Below are 27,088 nucleotides of genomic sequence, written 5' to 3'. Positions count from 1 at the left end.
AGGTACATAGTAAAATGTTACTCATTCCCTCCTTGCCAAGGTGGGTGTCAGAATGTAGGCAGTCAATAAGCATTGGTAACAAAGAATCAGGTATGCATGCTTGACTGACTGGAGTAACCCAGAGGCAGTGTAGCGCAGAGTGCGTACACCCGTGCGCCTTCCACATTTGTTTTTCTGAGTCAGGGGCGTCCCCCTGTAAGCGCTGCACAGTGACCATGTCTGGGGTGCCCGTCGTTGCTATCTTTGGCTTGCAAACAACTGCTTGTTTTTCCATAGTGGAAACGATTTTAGACCCCTGGCGTGCTGCCAATTTCACTTCTGTATCTGCCCTGTTATTGCCCTGGGTTATTAGGGAGGCATCTGAAAGGTGAGCGGAGCATTTAATGATGGCCAATTTGTTTGGGAGGAGGATGGTTTGGAGGAGGTTCTTTACATAAGCCGCATTCTGTATGGGGCTACCTGTAGAGGTCAGAAATCCCCTGTGTGCCCAGAGTTGGCCAAAATCATGGGCAACTCCAAAAGCATAGAGGGAGTCAGTGAAGATGTTAGCTACTTTGTCCTTGGCTAAAATGCAAGCTCGGGTCAGGGCAAAGAGTTCTGCTTTTTGGGCAGAGACTGGGGGCTGCAGAGATGCAGATTCCACACTCTAGGAGTCGTTTACCACGGCATAGCCACTAAAGCGGGTGCCCAGTTCAGAAATGTAGGAACTACCGTCGATGTACAGGTTTAAGTCGGCTGACTGGATGGCCTTATCTGAAAGGTCCGGACGGGGTGCCGTTAAAAAGTGGTCACGCATTAGACAGTCATGAGGTGGGTCTGCAAGATCCTCAGGTGGGGCCTCTAGGAAGGTGGCAGGATTAATGGTCATACAGTAGGCAAAAGTGAGGAGTGGGTTATTCAGGAGTGCTACCTCATATCTGTTTAAGCAGGCCTGGGTAAGGTGTTGCATCTGGTGAGAAGTTAAGAGTGCCATTACGGTATGGGAGGAATAAACCATCACTGCCTGTTGCAGGGTTATATTGGAGGCTGCTGTTACTAGGGAATAAATGGCTGGAAGCATTTGTGAGTATGGTGGAAGTCCCCTTGCAACTGGGTCCAGCCGAGTGGAGTAGTATGCCACCGGTCTTTTCCTATCCCCATGGGTCCTAGGTAATTATGAGAGGGTGGTGGTGGTGGTGGTGGTCCACAAGGGGGCCTGTACACTGGGGTTCTTAAGTCATTGGGGTACAGTGGGTATCCTTTACCGGACCAGTCAACCCCTTCTGGAACGCAAAATTGCCGCTCCATTTGATAGCCCGTATTGTCGGAGTAGGAAGGTTGGGGCCAAGGGGGTCTCTGCACCATTTCCTGTTTTACCTTTGTGGCTTTCGTATCGCACCTGTTACTCCAGAAGTTGACTAGCGCCCTCCTCATGGCTTGTTGTGTGTGGTCAGGCCAATTCATGTCATTAGTGCGGATAGCTGAGGCCACTCCCGCAGGGATGCATTGTAGTAGGAGGGCGTTAAACTGGGGGGAGGCATTGCCTCTGTTGTAGGCATCGTCCCCTGCATAGGTACTGTAAGTTGAACAGAAACAGTCCCAAAAGTCTGGGCCGTCCTCATCCTGTTTCGGTTGGCATTCTAAAACTTTAGTTATGTCAATAGGCTGTTGGAGGGTTTTACGAAGGGCAGTTCTAATAGTGGCCACCTGGTCCTGAGGCTCGATGGCCACCTGAAAGGCTGTACAGTCAGCATAGTTCCCCAGGTGTTCTTTCCACTGTGCCACTTCATTAGTCGTAAGGGCCATGCAACAAAAACTGAAAAGGTCTTGGGGGGCGGCCTGATACATCTGAATTGTTCCAATCACATAATCTATGAAATCCTAGGGGTTGGTTTTACGGTTGGGCGCCTGACTCATGATTAAGCACATCTCCTGAGGCTTCCAAGGGGTGTAAATTTGGATTGTAGGATTAGCGATGGCTTGGGCTGGATCAGGATTGGGAACACTCCTGTTCGGGAATTGTTTCTTAACCTTGGCTCCCTTAACCCCATTCAACATGGTTGGTAGGCTGGGATCTGTAGGGTCGCTATAATCAGTGGTAGAATCAGAGTCGACGTCCGTCTGAGAATCTATTGAAGGACCGTCCCTTGCCAAAACGCTTCGTCGTTTGTCTGTGGCCTTAGAGCCACCCGTCTGTGGGCTTTCCCTTCGACTAAGCCGCATCCTGGTTCGGGATGCAATAGGGCCATGGACTTGGCCTGTGGGCGGGACTTGGCTAGCAGTCGCTGGTGGTAAGGGCGGGACGGCTGGCGGGCTAGCCGCATTATATGGGGGCGGCAATGAAACCGGGGGGTAGGTAGGCACTGTGGGTCGGACCATCCAATCCTCCTCCTCTTTGTCCGTATCATTACTTTGGAACAACAGGGGCACGCCAGACATGTCAGGAGGTACCTCCACTTTATCCTTACTACTTTTATTTTTATTTCTGCCCTTCTCCTTATACACCTCATTTACCTCTCCTCTCTCCCTTCTGCTCTTTTCAGCATCATGGTCTCCGCACTGAGACTTCAGGACTTCCCAACTCTTAGGATTTCCCTGTTCATCACACACACTAATTCCCCTTCTGCACGCATTATGTTCCCAGCTAGCCTGCTTAGATTTATTTGTTAGGTCTTTAGCCGTTTTTCTCCAAGTGGACATTAATAATTTCCATTTTTCCCCTGTATTCCGCTCGCAAATTGCCTTTTCTGCTTTTAAGCATTTATTTACGACCCATGTGCCCCCCAATGGCCATATTTCGTTTCCCAACTTCATATTGAGGCATGCTGATAATTTACGGAAGTTACTCTCGTTCTTCAGATCATCTTTACATAACTTAGATAGTGGGGTATTGGACCCAGACTTATCGAGAGTTTGTCCCATTTTGTATTCTTCCCAATCGGATGGTACGAATCGCTGCGATTACCTATAAGATCGGTCTCTTTCCTTCACCCACTTCAGGTTCCTGACCTGCCCGTGGAGGATTTCCCATCTTAAGAACCGGTCTAAGGCAGGGTGGTAGTACCGGAGAACCAATCTCAGAACTTAGAGCTCAAAACCTTGAAATTCACAACTTAAAATCCCAAACCCAAAACTGGGACCTCGAACCCTGACAGGAACTTAACTTAACTTAACTTAACTTAACTTAACTTAACTTAACTTAACTTAACTGGGGACTCAAACCCCAAACAGAAATTAACTTAACTGGGGACTCGAACCCCGAACAGAAATTAACTTAACTGGGGACTCGAATCCCTCCTTACCTGTGGCACTCAAGACAGGTTTGCGAGGAGTCCGTCAGAGGATTGTCAGTAAGCGAAGGAATCGATCAGGTGCCCGACTGCCTGAGAGGGATCAAGGTGAATCGTACCTTGTGGGCCCGTCCGTCTCAGGTGACCGTTATCCCCGTCAGTCGCTCACGCCGCTTCCGAAACCTCGTCTTGGACTCCTGGCTGGCTCGCCAAATTGTCGTCCCGAAATCAATTTTCCCTTTCCGTCCGCTGTAAGTAACACAGTGCCACAGGGTCAATTCGAACAAATACCTTTATTAGCAGTGCACCGCTAGAATTCTCTTCAGCACTCACTGAGTCGTTTCCCGAGTTCTCCCTGCACAAAGGGCAGACAGACATTTTGTCACGCACATCTCATGCAAACAGTGCCGTGAGTTTCGGTCAAGCTATAGAGATCCTGAGACAGCTATCACACCTTTTGTCTTAGTATAATTGAGTTATAATCAAGGCTTTCAAAGGCAGGTATCACCCTTCATTGTTCAGACCAAGTCCTCACCTCGATGTTAATTACACCCAGTATCGCCACCGTCTGAGATATCGGAATGGTTCGTTACCCGAAACAAAGGCAGTTAACATATTTAACATTCCAACCTAACTAGTGGGTCAGCAGCTTGCTAGTCCTTACTAAAGAAATATAAATGCATATATATATATTTTGTTTGCCAGTTATAAGTATGGTTGCAATTCTCAACCCTTCACTTCCTCAGTGGGACATTTAGAGGGAACCTGAGGAGGATTTTTTCACTCGGACAGTGGTTGGAATCTGGAATGTGCTGCTGAAGAGGTGGTGGAGGCAGGTACTCTCACAACATTTAGGAAGCATCTGGACACGCACTTGAATTGCCTAGAAGATTACAGGCCAAATGCGGGTAAGTGGAGCGAGTATAGATAACTGCAATGTTCAGCATGGACATGTTGGGCTAAAGAGCCTGTTTCTGTGCTGTACAACTCTGTAACTCTGTGGCTCATCACAGCCTTGGTTCAAACATGGAATTCCAGAGGTGAGGTGAGAGTGACTGCCCTTGATATCAAGGCAACAGTTGACAAATTGTGACATCAAGGAGTCCCGGTAACACTGAAGTCAATGGATATCATGAGGAAAACACACCAATGTCTGGAATCACACCTCACATAAAGGAAGATGTTGTGGTTGTTGTACATCAACCATCCCAGTCCCAGGACATGGTGCACGAGTTCCTCACAGCAGTGCATTCAACCTAACCGTGTTCAGCTGCTTCATCAATGACCTTCCTTCCTGTGTAAGATCAGAAGTGGGAATGTTGACTAATCATTGTAAACCCTCAGCAAAAGAACCAGTTCGTAACTGCATGCAGGAAGATGTGGACAACACTCAGGCATGGGCTAATGAGTGGCAGGTAATGTTCACATGACAGAAATGCCGAACTAGGACCATAACCAAGAAGAGTGTGTCAAGCTACCTACCCTTGACATTGAATCTCATCACCACCACAAAGTCTTTCCACCACTTGTAAATCTAAGACAAGATAATAATTAAATAAGCTCCACTCTGGTCATGACTACATCGTCAAGAACATTCCAGAAGCTTAGTGCAGAAGAAGGCAGCCCAATTGATTGGCAGAGTATCCACCACCATGAACATACATTCCCTCCACCACTGGTGACCAGTGGCTGCAGTGTGTTCCATTTACAAAATGTCCTGCTGTTACTTCCCCAGGCTGCTCCAACAATATCTGCAGCTTCACTTCCAGGTCACACACCATCCTGATTGGAAATATATTGATGGACCTTCATTGTCACTGGGTCTCATTCCTGGATCTCCCATCCAACAGCACTGTGGGAGTCCCTTCACCAGAGGGACTGCAGAGGTTCAAGAAGGCAGCTCATCACCACTTTCTTAAGGGCAGTTGGGACAATTAAAGTTGATAGAGAAGTAAATAACTAACTAAATGGTGAGTAAGTCTGGTTGTGTGGATCTACAGGAGAAGCTGGTGTTGTTCTCCTCAGAACTGACGAGGTTGCAAGGAGATCTGATGGTAGATATTTTTAAATCATGGAGGATTCAGACAGAGTCGAAAGGGAGAGAATGTTTTCATTGGTGGAGTTTCAAGAAGCAGGGAACATGGAATGAAAGGGAATGGCAAACGTGACATGAAGAAAATCTTCCTGACACAGTGAGAGGTGAGAGACTGGAATGCACTGTCAGGGGTTTTAGTGCAGGGAGATTCAATTGTAAGTATCTGAATCTGCAGGGTTGTGGGGAGAGGGCAGGGGGATGGGACTTGCTGGAGTGTTCTTCCATCGAGCTGGTCTGAGGTGAACAGGCTGAATGGCCTCCTTCCCTGAAGTAGCCATTCTGTGACCCCATTATTTAGCCTCTCATGTCAACATCAGTTTCCCAGAATGCATATTGAATGCAAATAATTTCCTTTCAAGTCAAAACCTACTTGCTTTGATACTAATAAGACGGATATTGTAATTGTCTGATATTTCCCAGTGTCCCCACTGGTTTCTGCTCCATCCAGTCACTGAGATTAAACGACAGCTCCCAGCTCCAATCAACAGTTCCCTTTCTTGTACCACAGTCGGATCCAAAATGCTTAACCTGTGACTTTGTCATTTCCATCAAATCCTTTTGGACACAAGGACAATAACACACAAAATAAATCCCTTTATTGGCAGTTGTTCACCAGAGAAAACACCCGAAACATTCCCCTAACACCAGAATCCTCTCTGCAGAATATTTAAAATGGAGACTTGATACAAAATGTAAGTGAACACTTCAGTTATTGTTCAGACAACATTACTGTGTGTTTGTTTCCAGTGTTTCAACTGTGAATCAACCTGCTTCACTCGAGATAGACTGACACTGTAAATAGTACTGATTCACTGATGCCATCTGACTATCACATTCCAACTTGTGATCAATGATCAGAGGAACATTAAGACCTTAATATTCTATTCAATGACAAAATTTATCATGAAAATATCTGCTATTTCAAATAAAACGAGGACATTGAAAGCCAACTGCACTCAATTCAATACCGAAATAGGATTGGTTGAGCTAAGGCTGCAGAGGGTTGGTCCTGCACCAATCAGTTTACAGTATTACACATCAGCTTCATCAAGTTGGACTAAATGATGAATGGAGGAGGTCTGTAACCGAATCCAGTGAGAAGGAACTCCATGGGATATTGGACATTATTAAGCTGTGTTAATGTGGGAGAATCTAATCATCTTAATGCTCCAATTCTGTAAAAAAATAGTTGCCTCGCCATTTTAAAAAATGAGCTTTGGTGCAGTTCAGATCAGCTGCCGTCTGGGTGTGAAAACAACAAACATCTGCGGCCCCAGCAGGAAATGAGCTGTTATTTTAAGGAGAGGGACTGCCCAGAACTGAGACAAGATGTTTACATCTGCCTTTTATACCACATTACACAAATATCACAGTTTCTATTCAACCTGAGTTACTTTAAGTATCTTTCGGGCATTTTACTGTTTAAAGGGACATTATCTCTGGTGCTCTCTTTGTGTTGTGGCAGTTAGAACAAGAATTGCCTCAGAAATTGTGCCATGTTGGTTGCCTGAGCAATTTTGCCCCACAAATTTATTCACTGAATTCTGCGGAAATGTTAATCAGGACTGATGGTTTAAATGGGTGACAGTGAATTCACCCCAATTACATTATCAAAGCCTGGTTTCCTTTCCATTGAAATCAAAGGAATAGAGGAATGAACAGAGATGTAGAATGGGGCTTCAGTAATTTGGTAAATTGGTTTATTATTTTCACATGTCCCACGATAGAGTGAAAAACTTTGACATGCATACAGATCATTTCATCACATCAGTACATCGAGGTCGTACATCCAGGAACAGCAATAACAGAATGCAGAATAAAGTGCTACAATTACAGATAAAGTGCAGTGCAGAAAGACAATAAGCTGCAATGTCATCATGAGGAAAACTGTGAGGTAAACTGTCCAACTTATTGTGGAAGCAAACCGTTCAATAGTCTTATAAAAGGGGGACAGAAGCAAGAAGTCATCTGTTTTCATCCATCTGAAGTGAAAGTGACACCCTGTGAGTTTTTATTATCATGGTCCTTGTCTGATTCTATGATTTGGTGAAATCTTCCATCATTTTCGGAAATCTGTGAATCAGCCTGGTCTGTGCATCAGCAGCATCAGTCCCACTGACCCAGTGACCACTCTTCCCGTGGGAAGCCGGTCAGTGAGTATGGACAGACAAGTGCAAGTGAACCCAACCGGCCCAGTGCTGCCCTCCTCACACACCCAGCAATCAGGGTCACTGACGGTGAGCAGGAGGCTGGAAATCCTGGCTTAGAACAGGAGGGTGCCCATGGGAGCGCAGCACTGTTCAGGTCTGACCATCATGTTAATGTGGTCAAACAAATGATCCAAATCAAACAGCAACACAATTCATTAATGCACCCAAAATTGGACTGTTTTGCCTTGGCGTCTGGTGGGAGAATGGAGCGGCTCAGGCACAGGGCTGCAGATTTCCATCCCCAACATCACCAACAGCTTCACTTTTGATGCTTCTTTGTGCTCAACAAGAACAACCTGCATTTAAATAAACCATTAAATTGGTAAACCTGCAAATCCATGTTCTTGATTTTGACCCTGAGATTAATGATTATACCGAACGGTGGAAGTCAAAGCTAATCACTCTATGTTTTGATGTGGGGCAGGTTCATCAGGCCATCCCATAGCTCTGGGGAAACCCAAGGGGAGGATGTGTGAGCTGGAGGGGGAAGCAGTGAACAGCTGCTGACAAAAGGTACAACACAGGTTGGTGTCAGGGGCACCAACGTACGGCAACTGGGGTCAGGGGGCCACGTGAAGCAAGAGGCAAACTTCCCACTGAGGGAAAGTGGGGTCACGGCCCAACTGACCCTATCCCAGAGCACGATGGACTAAGGACGTGATCGAGGCTCAAACCAAGCAATTGAGGATATTGAATCCTCCCCTGGAGAGGTCCACAAAACATGTGGGAAGGAACGTAAGGGGGTGGGAAGTTAGGAATTAGAAAGTGAGGAATATTTGAAGGCTGCTGAGGTTCTGGCTGATGTGGGGGTGTTTGAATGTATGAGTTGGTAAGGTCAATATTTTCCATCATTCCTTTGTTTTAAAGCTTGAAATTGAAACATCTTGTTAACGTGTGCAGTATTGTTTTTTTCTGTCCTGCCTGTTTTTCCCTTGAGAGTATAGTGTATGAATAATCTGTGTTTAAGTTGTTGTTGCAATTTGGGGACTGTTGAGTTCATTATGACTTAAACAATGAAAGAGAGAGAGAGAGAGAGAGGGAGAAAGGGGGGAGGGGGAGAGGGAGAGAGAGAGAAAGAGAGAGCGTGAGAGAGAAAGTGACAGAGAGAGAAAGAGAAAGAGTGACAGAGGGGGAGAGAGAGAGGACAAAGAAGAGAGAGTGAGAGTGAGGAGGTGGGAGAGAGAGATAGCAAGAGAAAAAGAGAGAGAAAGAGAGAAGTAAAAAGGCTATTGACAGTTCACTGATCTGTGCTCAGTTTAAGTTGTGTTAATACTAACTGTGTCGCATGGAATTGGATGCGGCTGAATGGGATATTCTGTGTAATTACAGAGGAAATTAAATTGAAGGACCTCTTGTAGTTTAGGAGATGCCACTGTCTGAATGAGCTGTGTGAAGGAGAGAGCTCTGTCAGCTCTGCCTACTTATTCTTTGGCCTGAGTGTTAGAGATTTATTTTGCTGTAGAACCTGAAAGCTTATCTGTTTTACCATTAATCTCTTTTCTTTTCCCTCTGTTTATTTTCTGAATTCAATTTGGAAGAAACAGCTACCTGGATTCCACAATACTTGTTGCAATTCCATTTAATGTGATGCACTATGTGTGGGTCTCCCATTCCCTGGATCAGAATCTCACATTAAATGTTGCTGGTTCTGATTTACTGTTTTGGGAAATAGGGTGGGGCCATTCAGAATAATCTCATCTATTGTGTTCTTTATTGAGAATTTTTTATTCCCAAAAGATTTTGTTGAATGCCCAAGTAAGCCATTCAGAGTTTGTATTCCCAAGATCAGTTTCAGACTGAAAGACTTAACAACCGCAGATGTCAACGACTGAATGGTCATAATGGAATTTAGTTCTGTATAAAATAACTTGTTTGTTTTAATTTGCTTTTCAATAAAAACAGTTTTATTCCCTGCAGTTCAGCTGCTTGGTTCATGTTGGGACAAAGGTTATGATGAGTTCCAGGGCAAGTGGTCCTGGGGAAATCCAAACTGGGCATCTCTGTCAAATAACTGTCACTGGTGACAACAGCTTGCATCACTTTACTGATGATTAAACAGTAATTAGCTGGATTTAATTTGTCTTTACTTTTGTGAATGGGAAATATCTGTGCAATTTCCCCATTGCCATACAGGTGCCAATGTTGTAAGTGTATGGGAACTGCTTGGTAGAACCACAGCGAGATCTGGGATACAAGTCTTTGGTACCACAGCTGGGATGTTGTCTGATCCCAGAGCCTCTGCTGTTCCCAGTGCTCTCAGCTGTTTCTTGATGTCAGCGAGGGATATCAAGGCTGAAGACTGGTTTCTGTGGCAGTGGGGATGTCAGGAGGATGTAGAGGTGGATCATCTATTTGGAGCTTAATAATAAACATGGTTGTGAACATTTCAACCTTTACTTCGCCACTCACTGGCTGGGCTGCACCAGCATTGACGATGGGGATGTTCTTGGAGCCTCCTCCGTTGTAACTCAATGTGGTAGGACTCAGACTGTTGATCTGATCCAGTGGATGTGAGATCCCTCAGCTCTGTCCGGTACACACTGTTTTTGACGTTTACTGTGCATGTGGTCCTGTGTTGCAGCTTCTCCCTGCTGACACCTCATCAGTGTTGGGTACGTCTGGTGTTGCTCCCAGAAGCCCTTCTGCACTCCTCATTCAACCAGAGCTGATGCTCTGGCTCAATAGTGAGGGCAGAGAGGGATATGCCGGGCTGTGAGGTTACAGATTGTGGAGATGGACATCTCTGCCGATGCTGATGGTCCACAGAGCCTCAGTTTTGAGCTGCCAGACCTGTTATGAGTCTGCTCCATGCCGTTGCATGAATTTTAAAAATTGAGATATCTATTTGCACCCAATTTGAAAATTTACTCAATCCCAGTTTAATTTATTTATAGATATTATGTGATGAGAGTCAGATGACTGCAGACCGGTGTACTGCTGTTGGAACATGAAATATGTACAAATGGAGGGAGCTGTGACAGAATTGTTGGAACTGCTGATGGAGGCAGGTTTTAAGGTCGGCTGTCCAGGTGAGGCAGACATTCACAAACAAATTCTCCAGTCTTGCTTATTGCATCTGGTGCTCCCCATGTGACCTCCTCCACATCGGTGAGATCAGCCACAAACTGGGAGGCCACTTTAATGAGAACCTGCACTCCGTCTGCTCTGACAGTCTGGAGCTCGCAGTTACCAGCCATTTTAATTCCCCTCCCCATTCACACACCGACATGTCTGTCCGCAACCTCCTCCACTGCCAGGCTGAGCCTCAATGCAAACTGGAGGAACAGCAACTCATGTTCCACCCGCGTCGTCTGCAACATGACAGCATGAACACTGAATACTCCAACTCCTGGTAAACTACTCCCCCACTGTCCCTCTTCTCTCTCCTCCTGATCTACCTCGTTCTTCCTACATCCACCCCACCCCCATCACCCTGATCCTTCCCCTCCTCCACCCACTCTATCTGCCCATCACCCACACACTCCTCCCACTGGCTCCCCCTCCCCCACTGTTCCCATCTGCCCTCCCCACCTCCCTCACTTGTCTCCATGCCCCACCTTCCTCTCCCATCAGATTCCATCATCTTCAGCCCTTTGTCGCCTCCACCTGTCACCTCCCAGCTCCTGTCACTATTTCCACCCTCCCCTCCTCCATCTACCTGTCACCCCTCCTCACAGGGATCCACCTATCACTTGCCAGCTCTTGCTCCACCCCTTCCCTTCACCTTTTTACACCGGCTGTCTCCCCTCTATCTTTCAGTCAGATGAAGGGTCTCGACCTGAAATGTCGACTGTCCATTTCCCTCCACAGATGCTGCCTGACCCACTGAGTTCCTCCAGCATCTTCTTTTCTAATTTCTTTAGCTGCCTGTGACAGGGCAACCGTCTCACCCCAGGAATTAACCTCCAGCTTCTCCCGTGTTGTTGATCCAGTGCCTCGTGCACTGACCTTCCTTCCTTGTGTTTAACAGACCTTCCCTTCAGGATCTTAAGCAGTCTTTTTTGGAATGGATCTGGCCAAACATTTCATTCTCTTTTCTCAGCACTGGACACAGGACCCTATGAACAGCCCAGATATAATGAGCAGGTATCTCACGACAGAACATGGGCACTTACAGTTACTGTCATTTTACCGTTCCAGGGATCCGGGTGCCAATCAAACACACACTGGCTTTGTGTGTTCCATTTGGTTACAAGCACAGAGGAACCTGCATCTCGTTTGAGTCCATCCTGTCAGGTCCGGTCCTCCCACCTTATCCCATCCACCCTCATTACATAATCCGGTGGAGCATCAACTTCCATCAGGTGGTTACCTGTCAGGGTCCCAAGAACACCTGATAGTACGGTTGGACACCACCCCTTCTTTAATCCTCCACGTTGTGTGAAGTCCCCCCCAGACACATTGTATGAGGATCTTTCCTTGACGTTGTCTGCCCACATGAGGCAGTGTCTGCTTCTGCTCTGCATTTAATACAGACTTCCCTCCCAGTTCTGATCTCGAAAAACCTTCACAATAGCAACGCCAAACATTGCCTGTCGACAATGAATCCTATTTCTTGAAAGAGAGATTGTTCAGTTCACTGTGGAATACTCCCTGAACAGGTACCATTGAATTCACACTGTTCCATGCTGATTGTTTGGGTGGCATACAGGCATGGCTGCAGCATTGGCTGTGGGGTTGCAATTGGAACTGAACATTCTGCAATCATTTCTTCTGATGCCCATTGATGTGACTTTTACCACAACATGGTGGGCCGAAGGAGCTGTTTTGTGCTGTATGGTTCTATGGTTCTATGGTTACCAGTGCTCCTTGATGCCACACTCAGTCCAATGTGGCTTTGATATCAAGGGCACTCAATCTCACACTCCCAGACCAGCCCTTGTTCTGCAACAGCCTGACATGGTTCTATCACTGAATTATACCACACAGACATGTGCCAGACTCCTCCCTCACCATCCTGGTTATGTCTTGTCCCAAAACAAGACAGAATCTCTCGAGGTGGGGCACAGTGGTGTAGAGCAGGAGGGAGGAGCCCTTCCAGTCTTGGGCATTGTCTCAGGGCACAGTGAAGTCTCATGCCATCAGGACAAGGGAACCTCCTCCTGATTCCTGCACCCTGGCCTCCCTCTGGCAGGTTGTGAATGAACAACACCAGGGAGAAACATAATTGACCTCGACATCACCAATCCAACATCCCAGCTCTAGTACTAAAGTCTAGAACCAACAATGTCTCTACCAAGCAGTTCCCATGAGGTAACAAAACTCACATCCATATGACAATGTGGAATGTAGCCCAGGATGGAATTGCAGTGACTGAAGCTGTTCATAAAAGCAGCAAAATCAAAAACAAGTTTGTTATTAAGAACTAAATTCAACAATGGCTTGTCACTTGCTGAGAACTGCAGTTTTTACATCTTCAAGGCTGAAAACAATGTTAGGAATACAAATTCTGAATGCCTTACATGGGCATTGAAGAAAATCCTTCCATCAATATTGAGCGTTTATAACCCATCAATCCTTCATCTTTCTTGTTGAACTCACACAACTTCTAAAAACTGGATCATCAGTTCGAAAAGCAGAAGGCAAGATCACTATCAGGACCAGTCTTTTGGGAAAAAACATTCTCAATAAAGGACACAATAGTTGAGATTCCTCCAAACTGTCCCAAAGTATTTTCCAAAGTAGTAAATTAGAATCATCAGCATTTACCAACTGGGAATCTCATCCCTGCAATGGGAGACCCACACACAGTGTACCACGTTAAAGAGAACTGCAAAATGTATTGTGGAAACCAGCTCATGATTCCTTCCAAATTCAATTGTGAAAAAAACAAAGGAAAAAGGAAGGAGAATAATGGTAAATTGGAAAAGCTGCAGGTTTTACTCTGAAATAAACCATGAACACACAGGTCAAAGAACAGAGGAGAGGAAATAAGGAGGCAGAGCGAACAGAGCTCTGTCTAACATACAGTTTATACACACAGTGACACGACCTCCTTAAATGTAAGAGGTCCTGCAACTTAATTTCCGGTTCAAATACACATAATGTTTCCCTCAGCCACATCCAATTCTTTGTGACATAATGAGGATTAACTCAACTTCCTCAAAGCACAGAACAGCAAACAGTGAACAGCATTTTTACTTCTCTCTCTCTCTCTCTCTCCCCCTCACTCTCTCTCACTCACTCTCCCTCTCTCTCCCTCTCTGTCTCTGTCTCTGTCTCTGTCTCTCTCTCTCTCTCTCTTTCAGAAGTTCCTGCATTGCTGCAACAGTTTAGAATCACAGATCATTCACACACTTTACTCTGAAGGGTGACACAGGCTGGGCAGTTAAAACACAATCAGGCACATTTCAAGGCAACTTCCAAGTTTCAGGCTTTAAAACAAAGGAACGATGGAAGATATTGACCACACAAACAGACATTCAAACACCCCCACATCAGCCACAACTCTAGCAGCCTCCAGGCTTCCTCATTTCCAATTCCTACATTCCCCACACCTTCATGTTTCTTCCCACGTGTTTTGTGGGCCTCTTCAGGAGAGGACTCGAGTTCCTCGATCTGCTCTGATGGAGCCTCCATCAGCTCAGTCTGTGGTGCACTGGGATAAGGTCATTTGGTTGGTGATGCCCTTTCCCTTCAAGAGGGTGTTTGCCTCTTGCTTCAGATGGGCCCTGAACCCAGTTATAACACTGGACTCGGTTGTTGCTCTTGACTCCAACATGGGTTTTCCCTTTTATAGAACACTGAAGAACGGAACAGGCCCTTCGGTCCACAATGTTGTGCCGACATTTTATCCTGCTCTAATATCTAACTAAACCTTCCCTCCCACATAGCCCCCTATTTTTCTATCATTCGTGTGTCTAACTAAGAGTCTCTTAAATGTCCCTAATGGATCTGCCCCAACAACCACTACCGGCAGTGTGTTCCATGCACCCACCACTCTCTGTGTAAAACATTTACACCTGACATCCCCCTTATACCTTTCTCCAATCACCTTAAAATTATGTCCCCTCGTGTTAGCCTCCTTTTGCTGCTCTTCACTGTTGCCCCCTCCAACTCACATACCCTCCCCGAGGGTTTTCCCTGACAGTGGGATGGCCTTATCAACCACATCAAAGCACAAAATGACTTTCCGGGAAGAGTGGTCACTGGGTCAGTGGGACTGATGCTGCTGATGCACAGACCAGGCTGATTCACAGATCTCAGAAACTGAGTGAAGATATGAGCACAGTAAAGAATAAAAACAGAACCGTGAGAATAAAAAGATATAAGATGTCAATTTAATTTCAGGTGGATGTAAACTGGGTGACGTTGAACAGATGCCCCATTCTACATCTCATTTCATTTCTCTATTCCTTTGATATCAATGAAAAGAAACCAAGCTTTGACACTGTCACCCATTCAAACCATCGGCCCTGATTAACTTCTACTTTTCACAGAATTCAGTGGTTTAATCTGTGGGATTAAGTTAATTAGGCAACCAACATGGCATAATTTCAGAAGCAATTCTTGTTCTGACTGCCACAACACAGAGAGCACCAGAGATAATGTCCCCTTAAACAATTATGTGCCTGATAGATATTTAAAGTAACATCAGATAGAATAGAAACTGTGGTATTTGTGTAATGTGGTATAAAAGGCAGATGTAAGTGTCTTATCTCACGTCTGGGCAGTCCCCCTCCTTAAATTAACAGCTCAATTCCTGTTGGGCCGCAGATGTTTGTTATTTACACACCCAGACGGCAGCTGATCTGAGGTGCACCAAAACTCGTTTTTTGAAATGGAGAGGCAATTTTTATTAACAAATTTGGAGCATGTTTTGTTTCTTTTACGCTAACGCAGGTCAATAATGTCCAATATTCCATGGAGTTCTGTCTCACTGGATTCGGTTACAGACCTCCTCCATTCATCATTTAGTCCAACTTGATGAAGCTGATTTGTAATACTGTAAACTGATTGGTGCAGGACCAACTCTCTGCAGCCTTGCCTTAACCAATCAGCTTTCTCTATTGAAATAAGTGCAGTTGACTTTCAATGTCCTCATTTTATTTGAACAAGACATCGTCAAAATAAACTTTCTCCATGAATCGAGTTTATGGCTCTTAATATTCTCCCGTACTGGTGGTTGACAGCAAGTTGACGTTCGATAGTCAGATGACATTAGTGCATCGGTACTATTTACAATGTCAGTTTCTATGGAGTGAAGCAGGTTGATTCACAGTTCAAACACTGGAAAGAAACTCACAGTAATCTTGTCTATAGAATAACTGAAGGGTTCGCTTATATTTTGCATCACGTCTCCATGTTAAATATTTTGCAGTGAGGATTCTGGTGAAAGGGAAAAGTTTTAGATGGTTTCTCTGGTGAACAGCTGCCAATAATGGGACTTACCTTGTGTATCATTGTCCTCACGTTTAGAAGGATTCGATTCATGTGAGAGAGTCACAGGGTAAGGGTATTGGATCTGACTGCTGTGTAATGAAGGGAGATGGTTATTATACTTGGGAGCTGCCATTTAATCTCAGTGACTGGACGGAGCAGAAACAAGTGAGGACACTGGGAAATATCAGACAATTATCCACCTTATTAACTGCTACAAATCAACAAGGTATTTCTGTGGAAGGGAGTTGCCAGCATTCAACTCACCATCTCACAATAAGAGGTCGATATTAGATGCTAAATAATACAGTGATACAGAAAGGTTACCTCAGGAAGTGAGGCCATTCAAAATTTTGACCTCAGACAAGTTCCATGTAAGAACACTCCAGCAAGTCCCATCCCCCGGCCCTCTCCCCAAAACCCTGCAGATTCAGACACTTATCCAGCTCCCTTCTGAACATTACATATGGGACCCCTGGCAGTGCATTCCAGGAGCTCACCACTCACTGTGTTAGGAAGCTTTCCTTCATGTCAGGTTTCTATTCCCTTCCATTTGATGTCCCCCAGTTCTTGAATCTCATCTGATGTGAACATTCTCTCCTTTTCTAATCTGTCTGTACCCTCCATGATTTAAAAAAAAATCTCCCTGCAACCTTGTCAATTCTGATGAGAACAACCCCAGCTTCTCCTGCCTGTCCACACAACCAGAGTCACTCGCATTTTAGTAAGTTCCTTATTTTTCGGTCAAATTGTCCCAGATGCCTGGACAAAGTGGTGATGAGCTGACTTCTGGAATTTTGGCTGTCCCTCTGGTAAAGGAACTCCCACAGTGCTGTTGGATGGGAAATCCAGGAATGACACCCAGTGACAATGAAGGTCAATCAATATGTTTCCAAGTCAGGAAGGTGTGTGACTTGGAATTGAACCTGCGGATGTTGTTGGAGCAGCCTGGGAAAGTAACAGCAGGACATTTTGTAAATGCAACACACTGCAGCCACTGGTCACCAGTGGTGGAGGGAATGTATATTCATGGTGGTTAATAGGATGCCAAACAATTGAGATGCCTTGTTAAGCACTGAGCTTGTGGAATGTTGCTGGAGCTATACTCATCTTGACAAGTGGGGAGTATTCCATTGTGATGTTGCCTTAGATCTTACAAATGTTGGAAAGGCTTTGTGATGGTAATGGCATTGAATGCCAAGGGTAGGTAGCTCGACACACTCTTCCTGGACATGATCCTAGTCTGGCATTTACTTCAGCAGAACATTACTTGCCACTTATCAGCCCACACCTGAATATTGTCTAGGACTTGCTGCATGCAATTCCAAACTGGTTCATTTGCTGAGAAGTTGTAATCATCAGTCAACATTCCCACTTCTGATCTTACACTGGAAGGAAGGTCATTGATGAAGCAGCTGAAAGAGGTTGAGTTGAATGCACTGCTGTGAGGAACTCGTGCACCACGTCCTGGGGCTGGGATGGTCGACGTACAACAACCACAACATCTTCCTTTGTGTGAGGTCTGATTCCAGACATTGGTGTGATTTCCTCATGATACCCATTGACTTCATTGTTACCAGGACTCCTTCATGTCACAATTTGTCGAGTGTTGCTTGATATCAAGGACAGTCACTCTCACCTCACCTCTGGAATTCCATGTTAGAACCAAGGCTGTGATGAGTCACAGAGTTACAGAGTTGTACAGCACAGAAACAGGGACTCCATCCCAGCATGTCCATGCCCAAAATTGCAGTCAGCTGTGCTAGCCCCACTTAACCGCATTTGGCCTGTAATCTTCTCGGCAATTCAAGTGTCTGTCTAGATGCTTCATAAATGTTGTGAGAGTACCTGCCTCCACCACCTCCTCGGGCAGCACGTTCCAGATTCCAACCACTGAGTCAACAAATTCCTTTCTGGTTGCCTCCAAATCTCCGCCCTCTCTTGTTTTAGGCTCTCCCACCATTGGAAAAATATTCTTCATGTCTACTCTCACTCTCACCCTGATAGGTTTGTATACCTCTGTAGTGGCACACCGCAGCCTACCCGACTCCACTGAAAACAAACTCAGCTGATCCAATCTCTCATTATAACTGAAAATTTAATCAATTAGTGCAACAGGATTTCCCACAAAAGTAGCCATGCTGTCTATCCCTGATCCATCCCTGCCTTTCCAAATATAACTATATCCTGTCCTTGGAAATTTTGACAGTAATTTCCCTGCCACTGATTTAAGACTCACTGACCTGTAGTTACCTGGCTTCTCCCTGCTGCCCTACTTGAATGATGGAACCACCTTTTCCCTCCGCCAGCCATCTGGTACCTCACCTGTGAGCAACAAAATTCAAAAATCTCCATCAAGGACCCAGCAGTCTCCTTCTGTACCTCCCATAGGAGCCTGGGATACATCCCATCAGGCCCCAGTGATCAACACACCTAGTTTTTGCTCCAACACATCCGATACCTCCTCTGACTTAATGCTAACAACCTACAGACTATCACCGTCCCTTTTCATGGACACCCCATTTACCATGTATTTCTCCTCAGTGAATACAGATGAGAAGTATCCATTTAAGACATCACCCACATCCCCTGGCTCCATGCACAGATTCCACTTTTGCTCCCTAAATGGAACTATGCTTTCCTTGTTTACCCCCTTGCTCCTGATATAGGCACAAATTGCCTTGGGATTCTCCTTCACATTGTGGGTCAGTGACGTTTAATGGCTCCTCTTTGCTCTCCTAAGTTCTCTCCTGCACACTCTCTACTCCACAAAGGTCTCTCTCTTTTTCAGTCACTGTACCAGCTATGGGTTTCCTTCATCTTCTTCATCAAGCCCTTGATATCGAGGATTTCCCAATCTTGCCATCCCTTCCTTTCACCTTTATGACAGCATGTTGGTCCTGAACTCTCACTCTCCCACCTTTAAAACACTCCCACTAGTTGGATGTTGTTCTACCCACAAGCAGTTTCTCGCAGTCAGCTTTCTCTGGTCATGTTATTGGAATCAGCTCTCCCCCATTTATGGGTCTCAACTTCTGGACCATTCTTATCACTTCCCAAACTCCCCTGAACCTTACAGAATTATTACCACTGTCCCCAAACTTCTCCCCACTGACCTGTGGACAATTTGCTGAGACTCACTCCCAAGATTGGGTCCTGTACAGACAGTTGCTCATTGGACTCCATCTATTGGCTGATAAAACTCTCCTGGATGAGCATAGAATATGGAACAGTACAGCACGGGACAGGCCATTCGATCCACGATGTCGTGCTGATCTTAAATTTACACTAAATGTCCTCCTCCTGTGTATCATCTTTATCCCTCTGTTCCCTTCACGTTCATCTGTCGATGTAATAGCCTTTTAAACGCCACCAAACTGCCTGCTTCCACTGCTAACCCCAGTAACCCATTCCAGGCACCTACCACTCTCTGTGTGAAACTTGCCCCTCACATCACCTTCAAACTTCCTCCATCTAACCTTAAAAGCATGTCCTCTGGTGTTTGAAATTTCTACCCTGGGGATCAGATTCTGACTGTTTACCCTATCTGTGCCTCTCATCATTTTAAAAACCTCTGTCAGGTCTCCCCTCTTGACTGACGCTCTGGGGAGAACAACACAAGTTTGTTCAACCTTTCCTTATAGCTCATAACCTCTAATCCCATAAACCTCTCTGCACGCTCACCACAATCTCCACATCCTTCTTGTACTGGGGCGACCAGAGCTGCACACAATACCCCAAGTGCGGTCTGACTAAACTTTTATATACTTACAGCATGACTTCCTTACTCTTATACTCAACACTATGAAGGCGAGCATGCCATATGCCTTCTTTACCACCTTATCCACTTGCATGGCCACTTCCAGTGAACTATTGAGCTGGACCCCATGATCCCTCTGTCACTATCTCTCTAAAGGATATCTGCCACTTCACTGCCATATCTGTAACTGATCTATTTCCCGCTGTGTTCTTTGACAGTCCTTTACACTGTCCACAACACCACTAAAACTTGCTAATCCACCCATCTACATTTTCATCCAAATCATTGATATATATCACAAACAACAGAGGACCCAGCACCGATCTGGAACACCACTGTTCACGAAGCTCCAGCCAGAGTAACAGCCTTCCACCCCTACTCTCTGTCTTCTATGGGCAAGCCAGTTCTGAATTCAACCTTGCAATTCACCCTGGATCCCAGACATCTTTATCTTCTGAATCAACCTACCATGAGGGATCTTATCAAATGCCTTACTAAAGACCATGTAGATCATGTCCACTGACTTACCCTCATCAAACTCCTTTGTCACCTCCTCAAAAAACTCAAGCAACTTTGTGAGGCATGACCTGCCCTGCACAAAGCCATGCTGGCTGTCCCCAAGCAGGCCATGCCTTTCTGAAATGTGCATAAATCCTATTCTTCAGTATCCTGTCCAATAGCTTCCCTCACACTGACGGGAGACTGACCGGCCTGCACTTACTTGCATTATACTTACTTCCCTTCTTGAACAAAGGCACGACATTTGCTGCTCTCCAGTCCTCTGGGAACTCACCTGATGCTAGTGAGGACACAAAGATCTTTGTCAAAGCCCCAGCAATCTCATCACTTGTATCTTTCAGTATTCTGGGATATATGCCATCAGGCCCTGGGGACATATCCACCTTCATGCTTTTCAGAAGACCCAGCACGATCTCCTCCTTTATCTCAAAAAGTCCCAGCACTTTGACAGGCCCCACTCTGCCTTCACTATCCTCCAAATCCTTCTCCTCCAAATGCCTGCCTGTTACTATCATCCTCACAGTTCACTAAACCTCCAGAATATCTTGTCCCCAGTGTGAGGCATCCTTGACCCTGGCACCAGGGAGGCAACACACCATCCTGGTGTCTCGATTGTGGCCACTGAAATTTCTGTCTGTGCCCCTTACTATCGTGTCCCCAATCACCATCACTCTGACTGACATCAACCTTTCCTCCGTTGCCCCAGAGCCGGGTTGTGGGGCAGCAGACCCAAGGGGCCGAATGGCCTACTCCTGCTCCTATTTTCTCTGTTTCTCTGTCTCGCTCTGTCACCTGTTCCACCACTCCACCTGCCGGCCTATGTTTCCTTAAAGTCTGTCACTATCATCCCCACAGTTCACTGCGCCACCAAGTTTTGTGTCAACTGTAAATCTGGAGGTTGTGTCCTGTAAACCCAAGTGCGAGTCATTAATATACATGAAGGAAAATCGTGGCCCTCATACCGACCCTGGGACACTCACTCACACATTCCTCCAGTCCAATAAATAACCTTACACTGCTAATCTCTCTTCTTTCTCTGTTACTGTCTCCATGTTAGGTGCAGCTACACATTCCCGGACCTGCTCTGTATCAATCTTTAGCTCATCCAGAGTCTCAGCCACATCTTCCTTTGCTGAGACTCCAGAAGGACCTTCTTCCTTTGTACAGACTGAAGTGCTGCACCTCTGCCCTCTGTCCTCATTGGACCAGAAATGTTCTGAAGAAAGAAACTCCTCTCAACACTCATAATCCCCTCCCACTCTGTGCCCCTCGTGTTACTTCTGTCCCGTCTGTACTTGGAACATGGAAGTTCTCCACCGTCACTTGATTTGTGTAATATCCCTGCAAAGTTGTTGTTCGATATCCTTCCCACAAACTGGCATTGTGCACAATAGTCCTGGTCAGGTTAATGCCTCTCTATTGTTTCTTCACTCAAAGTAGACTCAGAGAGTAATACAGCATGGAAACAGGCCCTTCGGCCCAACTCATCCATGCAGACCAAGAAGCCCAGACATGATGGTCCCATTTGCCCACATTAGGCCCCTGTCCCCCGTAACTTTCCCTATCCATGTCCCTTTTCAACTGTCTTTTGAATGTTTTTATTTTACCTGCCTCAACCACTTCCTCTGGCAGCTCTTTCCATATACGCACCACCCTCTGTGTGAAGAAGTTACCCCTCTGCTCCTTCTTATATCAATTTGCTCTCAGTTTAAACTTACGCCCTCTCATTTTCAATTCCCTTTCGCTTGGAAAAACACTGTGTGCATTCACCCTGTCTCGCCCCCTCTTCATTTTATCCTCCTCTGTAAGGTCACCCCTCAGTCTCCTGCACTCCACCGAAAAGGTCCTGGCCTGGACAACCTTCCGCTATACTTCAGGCCCTCGGGTTCTGGCAACATTCTTGAAGATCTTCTCTGCACTCTTTCCAGCTAATAAAGTCATTACTATAACAGGGCGAACAAAACTGTACCCACTACTCCAGGTGCAGCCTCGCTAACGTCTCGGACAACTGCAAGCTAACGTCCCAACACCTATATCCAATGCCCTGAGTGATGAAGGCCAGCATGCCAAATGCCTTCTTCACCAACCTGGAGGCGTCTCCCAGCTCTCTATCACAGGGAGAATCATCGCCAGCGTCCTCCTCAACCACCTTCTTCCAGTGACAGAAGAGCTGCTCCACGAATCACAGTGTGAAATTCATCCACCCACAGGCACAGAGGACATGATCTTCACTGTGCAAAAACTCCTTTGACTCCATCAATCAGGACGTTCTATGGAAAACCCTCCTCAAACTTGGCTCCCAATGCAATTCATCTCCATCTTACATTTGCTCCACAAACATGTGACAACAGAATCATTCTTTGTGAAGACCGGTGTCAAACGATGTTGTGGTCTTTCCTGAACACTTTTCTCAATCTGTCTTGCTCATGTTACACCTCACCTCCAACAACCTTCTGAAGGGAGTGGAGATAATCCCCAGAATTATTGGGAAACACTTCAACACTCAAGACTTCACTCTGGAACCAAAGACACACAAACCTCTGTCGTTAACCTGCTCTATGCAGGTGATTCCAGCATTTAGACACACTCAGAGACTGGGCTCCAAGGCATTGCTCACCCTTTTGTTGAGGAATACAACAGAATGAACCTTACATTCAACATCCCCAAGACAAAGACCCTCCACCAACCTGCCATTGATCAACATGTGAACTCTTTCCCCATCGCAAGAGCCACCAAAGGTTTAATGAGTCTTCCAGAATTTCCGTCCGAGAGTTCATTGTTACTGAGACCAGATTTCATCCCACATTTAGACCGAATTTTAAACCCTCAATCTGTCGGGGTAGGTTTGATCTCAATGTCTGAATGACTGATGTGGGAACAGGAAACCTGCAGTGTCCTACCCTGTTGTAACTGGAGGTGTGAGGGGCATCTCTGGACTGAGGGGTGGAGTGCGGCAACAACTGAATCAGGGGAATGAAGGGAGAAAGTGGGAAACATCAGACAATGAGCGACCTGCTCATTCACGGGTTGTTTTGAACAGATCAGTCAGTTGCTGACACTGTTCTGGGTTCCATCGGCAGCGGCGGCCGCAGCCTGTCACAGATACAGCGGCTGAACGGAGGCAGGAAGCTGACGGGCAGCAACGACTCAGCCCAGACTCTGACTCAGCCTCCGGCCGTGTCGGTGAATCCAGGAGCCACGGACACGCTGGAATGTAACATCGGGACCACGGGTGGCAATTCTACAGGTGATCAACTCTACAGTTTCTCCTGTATTACCATCACTCACTCAGCGCCCCGACCTATGGCTCTGGGTTTAGCAGCGACTGTTTCAAATCGAAAGCCAACGGTGCCGCCTACCGGTTGATGTCAAACAACGCGGAGGTGAATGACGCTGCCGTCCGATTCGTGCGGAAAGTGGTTTTCAACGGGCAGTGGTTACCTGCCCCACATCAGCCGGGACACTCGCATATGTGAAGTCTGGTGACATGCCGGCACTGGAGCGTCTGACCGTGTTTTCTGCCTGATTCCAGGGTCCTGGATAACTGTATGGACTGAAGCCCGGAACCAAACACTGTGTGGGTGTTCGGCCCAGGTGTCGTCCCGAAATTAGTTTTCCCCTTCTGTCCGCTGTAAGTAACACAGTGCCACGAGGTCGATTCGAACAAATACCTTTATTAGCGGTGCACCGCTGGGAGAATTCTCTTCAGCACTCACTATGAGTCGCTTCCCGAGTTCTCCCCGCATAAAGCGCAGACAGAGATTTATGCAGGAATTGTCACGCACATCCCATGCATACAGTTTCGGTCAAGCTATAGAGATTCCGAGACAGCTATCACACCTCTTGCCTTAGTATAATTGAGTTATAATCAAGGCATTCAAAGGCAGGTACACCCTTCATTGTTTAGACCAAGCCTCCACCTCGATGTTAATTACACCAAGTAACGCCACAGTCTGACATAACGGAATGGTCCATTACCCCATTCCAATTTCACTAGTGGGTCAGCAGCTTGCTAGTCCTTGCTAGAGAAATATAAATATCTGTTTACCAGTTATAGGTATGGTTGAAATTCTTAACCTTCACTTTCTCAGAGGGACCAAGATCTTTGTTACAGTTAAGTGTCTGGGAAATCCCTCCTGCATGAATACGGTCACCTGGCAATTAAGAATTTAAACGTTTTAATTTGCTGGCGGATTTTACAGTGAAAATGTTGATTTACAATCCAATCGTGTTTCGTGTTCAGCACCAGTTCTACTCGATAGTTGTTTTCAGTGAATTGTTACCGTCTCTTAATGACTACATTTCACTTTACAGTTGTGTTTTCTGATAAAAACATGAATTAACCTTTTGTGTCAATGTGCTATTTCAAGTGCCGTGTGCTGTGTCCCTGACATCTTTAATATTGTGTTTCTGACACTAACTCTTCCTCTCTGTGCGAGTTTGCGCGGTTTCAATCCCGTTAATTTCTCCGCTTTTGTGTTGGTTTGACAGAAGCGAACGTGAGGGGTTTCAGATTCCTACAATACGGCCCGGAGTCTCACTGGGGACGGGCCATTGCCGACTGAAGACAGCCCAGAAGAACGACAAGTTTCAAGTTATTGTATCAGGATCTTCCAGCGAAACCTCCCTCGGACATTCACTGAACTTCCAATCCTCCCAGTGAGGGTGGAATCTACTGCAGACACCCATCCAATAAAAGCCTCTCTCCCATTGCCCAGTCCTTGCCTCTTTCCTTTGAGCACATGACACATGAAGCTGATGCGGGTTCGCTGCTGCTGCCGCTGTGTGTCTCAAGTCCGTTAATGACTCGGTGCCAAAAAGCCTCACAGGTTGGAGTAGATTTTCCACTGGCAATCCCTGGTCTCAGAGCGAGGGGTCACTGGTTGGTGGTCGGACATGGGATCATGGATCGCTCCCCTCACGAACCAGAGGTACTGAAGCCAAGTGAGACCTCCCTGGGAGACTCTCCCCCAATAAGGAAAAAATTGACTTCAAATGTACTGTTCGTCAGTGTTGACCAACATGCACTGTCCTCCATGGACACTGCCCTGTCCCTCAGTGAATCCCGGGCCCCACTATAGGAAGCTGGAACCTTTCACTCGCGCTTCTATCAAACTGAAATGACGCGAGTTCTTCTGTGACCATAAACACGTGATCTCTTGTTCCCGTTCCAGCTCAGCAGCTGCTTGGGCCGTCAGCCGAGGAGATCTCCGCTAAAGGAGCGGGCACCTTAGTTTGCCTGGTCCGTAAACTGTCGGTGGGCGTCCGTGCCGTCAGCTTGGACGGTGGACGGGAGTCCGACGAGCCGTGAGGTGGAAACCAGCGCGGTGAGGCGGAACACGGGCAACATCTTCATTCTCAGCAGCCACCTGACGGTGCCCGGCACAGACTGGAGCAGTGGGAGGGTGTACTCCTGCACAGTTCAACAAGGAGCAGCCTCGAAAATATCGCATCTGTCGCACAATCCAGCTGTTGAACAGATCGCGGCCGCGGGCGTGTTTGCTCCCTGATTACCGGGAGATCACTGCCTTGCATCTTTCACCCCCTCTCCCACTCTGTGCGCTCGCTCTTCGCTGTGCTCCAGCGCTTCGTTTACCGCATCATTACCCTCTCTCCCCACCATTTCTGAGGCCCGGCTCAGAGACCACTACAGCAGCCCCTCCATCCCGGTCCCTCCATGGACCGGGTGCTCGGCACCGACCAGTGGCGAGCACACGGTGAGGGCAGAGGAAGAGTCCATTGGATGGAAAGGTGGTGAGGGGCAGGAGGTGGGAGTGGGGAGGGATGGCGCAGTGGGAGAGGCAGAGTGGAGACCGAGGAACCCTGGCACAGACGGCAGGTTTTGTCTGATCTTCCCCCCCTCTTTCTCACAACCCTCCTTCCCTCCCCCTTCACTCCCTGCTCTTTGTCTCATCATCGATCCATCCGGCTTGCCCGCCTCTCTCCTCCCAACTCGCTCCCCCCACCCTGTAGCACCTGTTTGCCTGATGCACATCCATTCTCCCACTCACTCGACGCTCCCCCGCCCCCACCCACCCCTCAGATGGGCAGAGGAGAGATCTCTGCGGTTTACTGGTGGAATTGTAAGTAGGGGGGATTTGTCCGCAAAATTGGAGCTGTGTTCTGCCTCTGACCTATAGAGCAGTGGTGTACACTGAGGGGTATCCTTATTTAAATTAGGGTATAACTCAAAGAAAGCATCCCAGAGAAGGTTTACCGCACTCAATACTCTGATGTGTTGGTCGTCTTGTGAGGAACGGTGAGGCTTGTACATACTGGAGCTTTGAGGAGTAAGAGGGGCCTTGACCGAAACATCAGATCCTGAGGGGTCTCGGCAGGGTGGGTGTGGACAGGGTGCTTCCTCTTGTGGCAGCATCAAGTTGTTAGCGTTTAAAAACCCAGGGACCGACTATTTAAGACGGAGGTGGGGAAGGTTTTTTTCTCCCAGAGGGCCGGAAGCCTTTGGACTTCTCTTCCTCAAGGGGCGGTGGAAGCGGAGTCCATGAATATTTTTCAGTTGGATGTGGACAGATACAATTTCAGCGAGAGGGCGGAAGGTTAACAGGAATACGCAAAAATGGGACGTTAAGCCTGCACTCAGATCAACAGTAACCTTCCTGAATGACAGCGCAGGTTAGAGGGGCCGAGTGGTCTACTCCTGCTCCTAAACTGTATGTTCATGTGGAAATCTACCCACTTGCTTCCATGACACAGCCGCGACCGGAAGGTCTCACCTGACTGAACAATGAGGCACCTCACGTGGAAATAAACTGTTCCGCACAACAAGCCCTTGGACCACTCTGAGCCAATCTATCCATCGTTCAGTTGGTGGCCAAGTGCCAGCTCACGTCTGATT

At 46.7% G+C, this 27,088-nt stretch overlaps 1 pseudogene; it reads left to right on the top strand.

Annotated features, from left to right (window-relative positions):
* Positions 1–25,708, top strand: part of LOC127582703 (immunoglobulin lambda-1 light chain-like) — a 36,497-nt pseudogene extending 10,789 nt beyond the window's left edge.
* The last annotated feature ends 1,380 nt before the right edge of the window (positions 25,709–27,088 follow it).

The sequence above is a fragment of the Pristis pectinata genome, chromosome 24 (assembly GCF_009764475.1).
Source record: "Pristis pectinata isolate sPriPec2 chromosome 24, sPriPec2.1.pri, whole genome shotgun sequence".
NCBI lineage: Eukaryota > Metazoa > Chordata > Chondrichthyes > Rhinopristiformes > Pristidae > Pristis > Pristis pectinata.
This window is presented reverse-complemented; position numbering and strand designations above follow the sequence as displayed.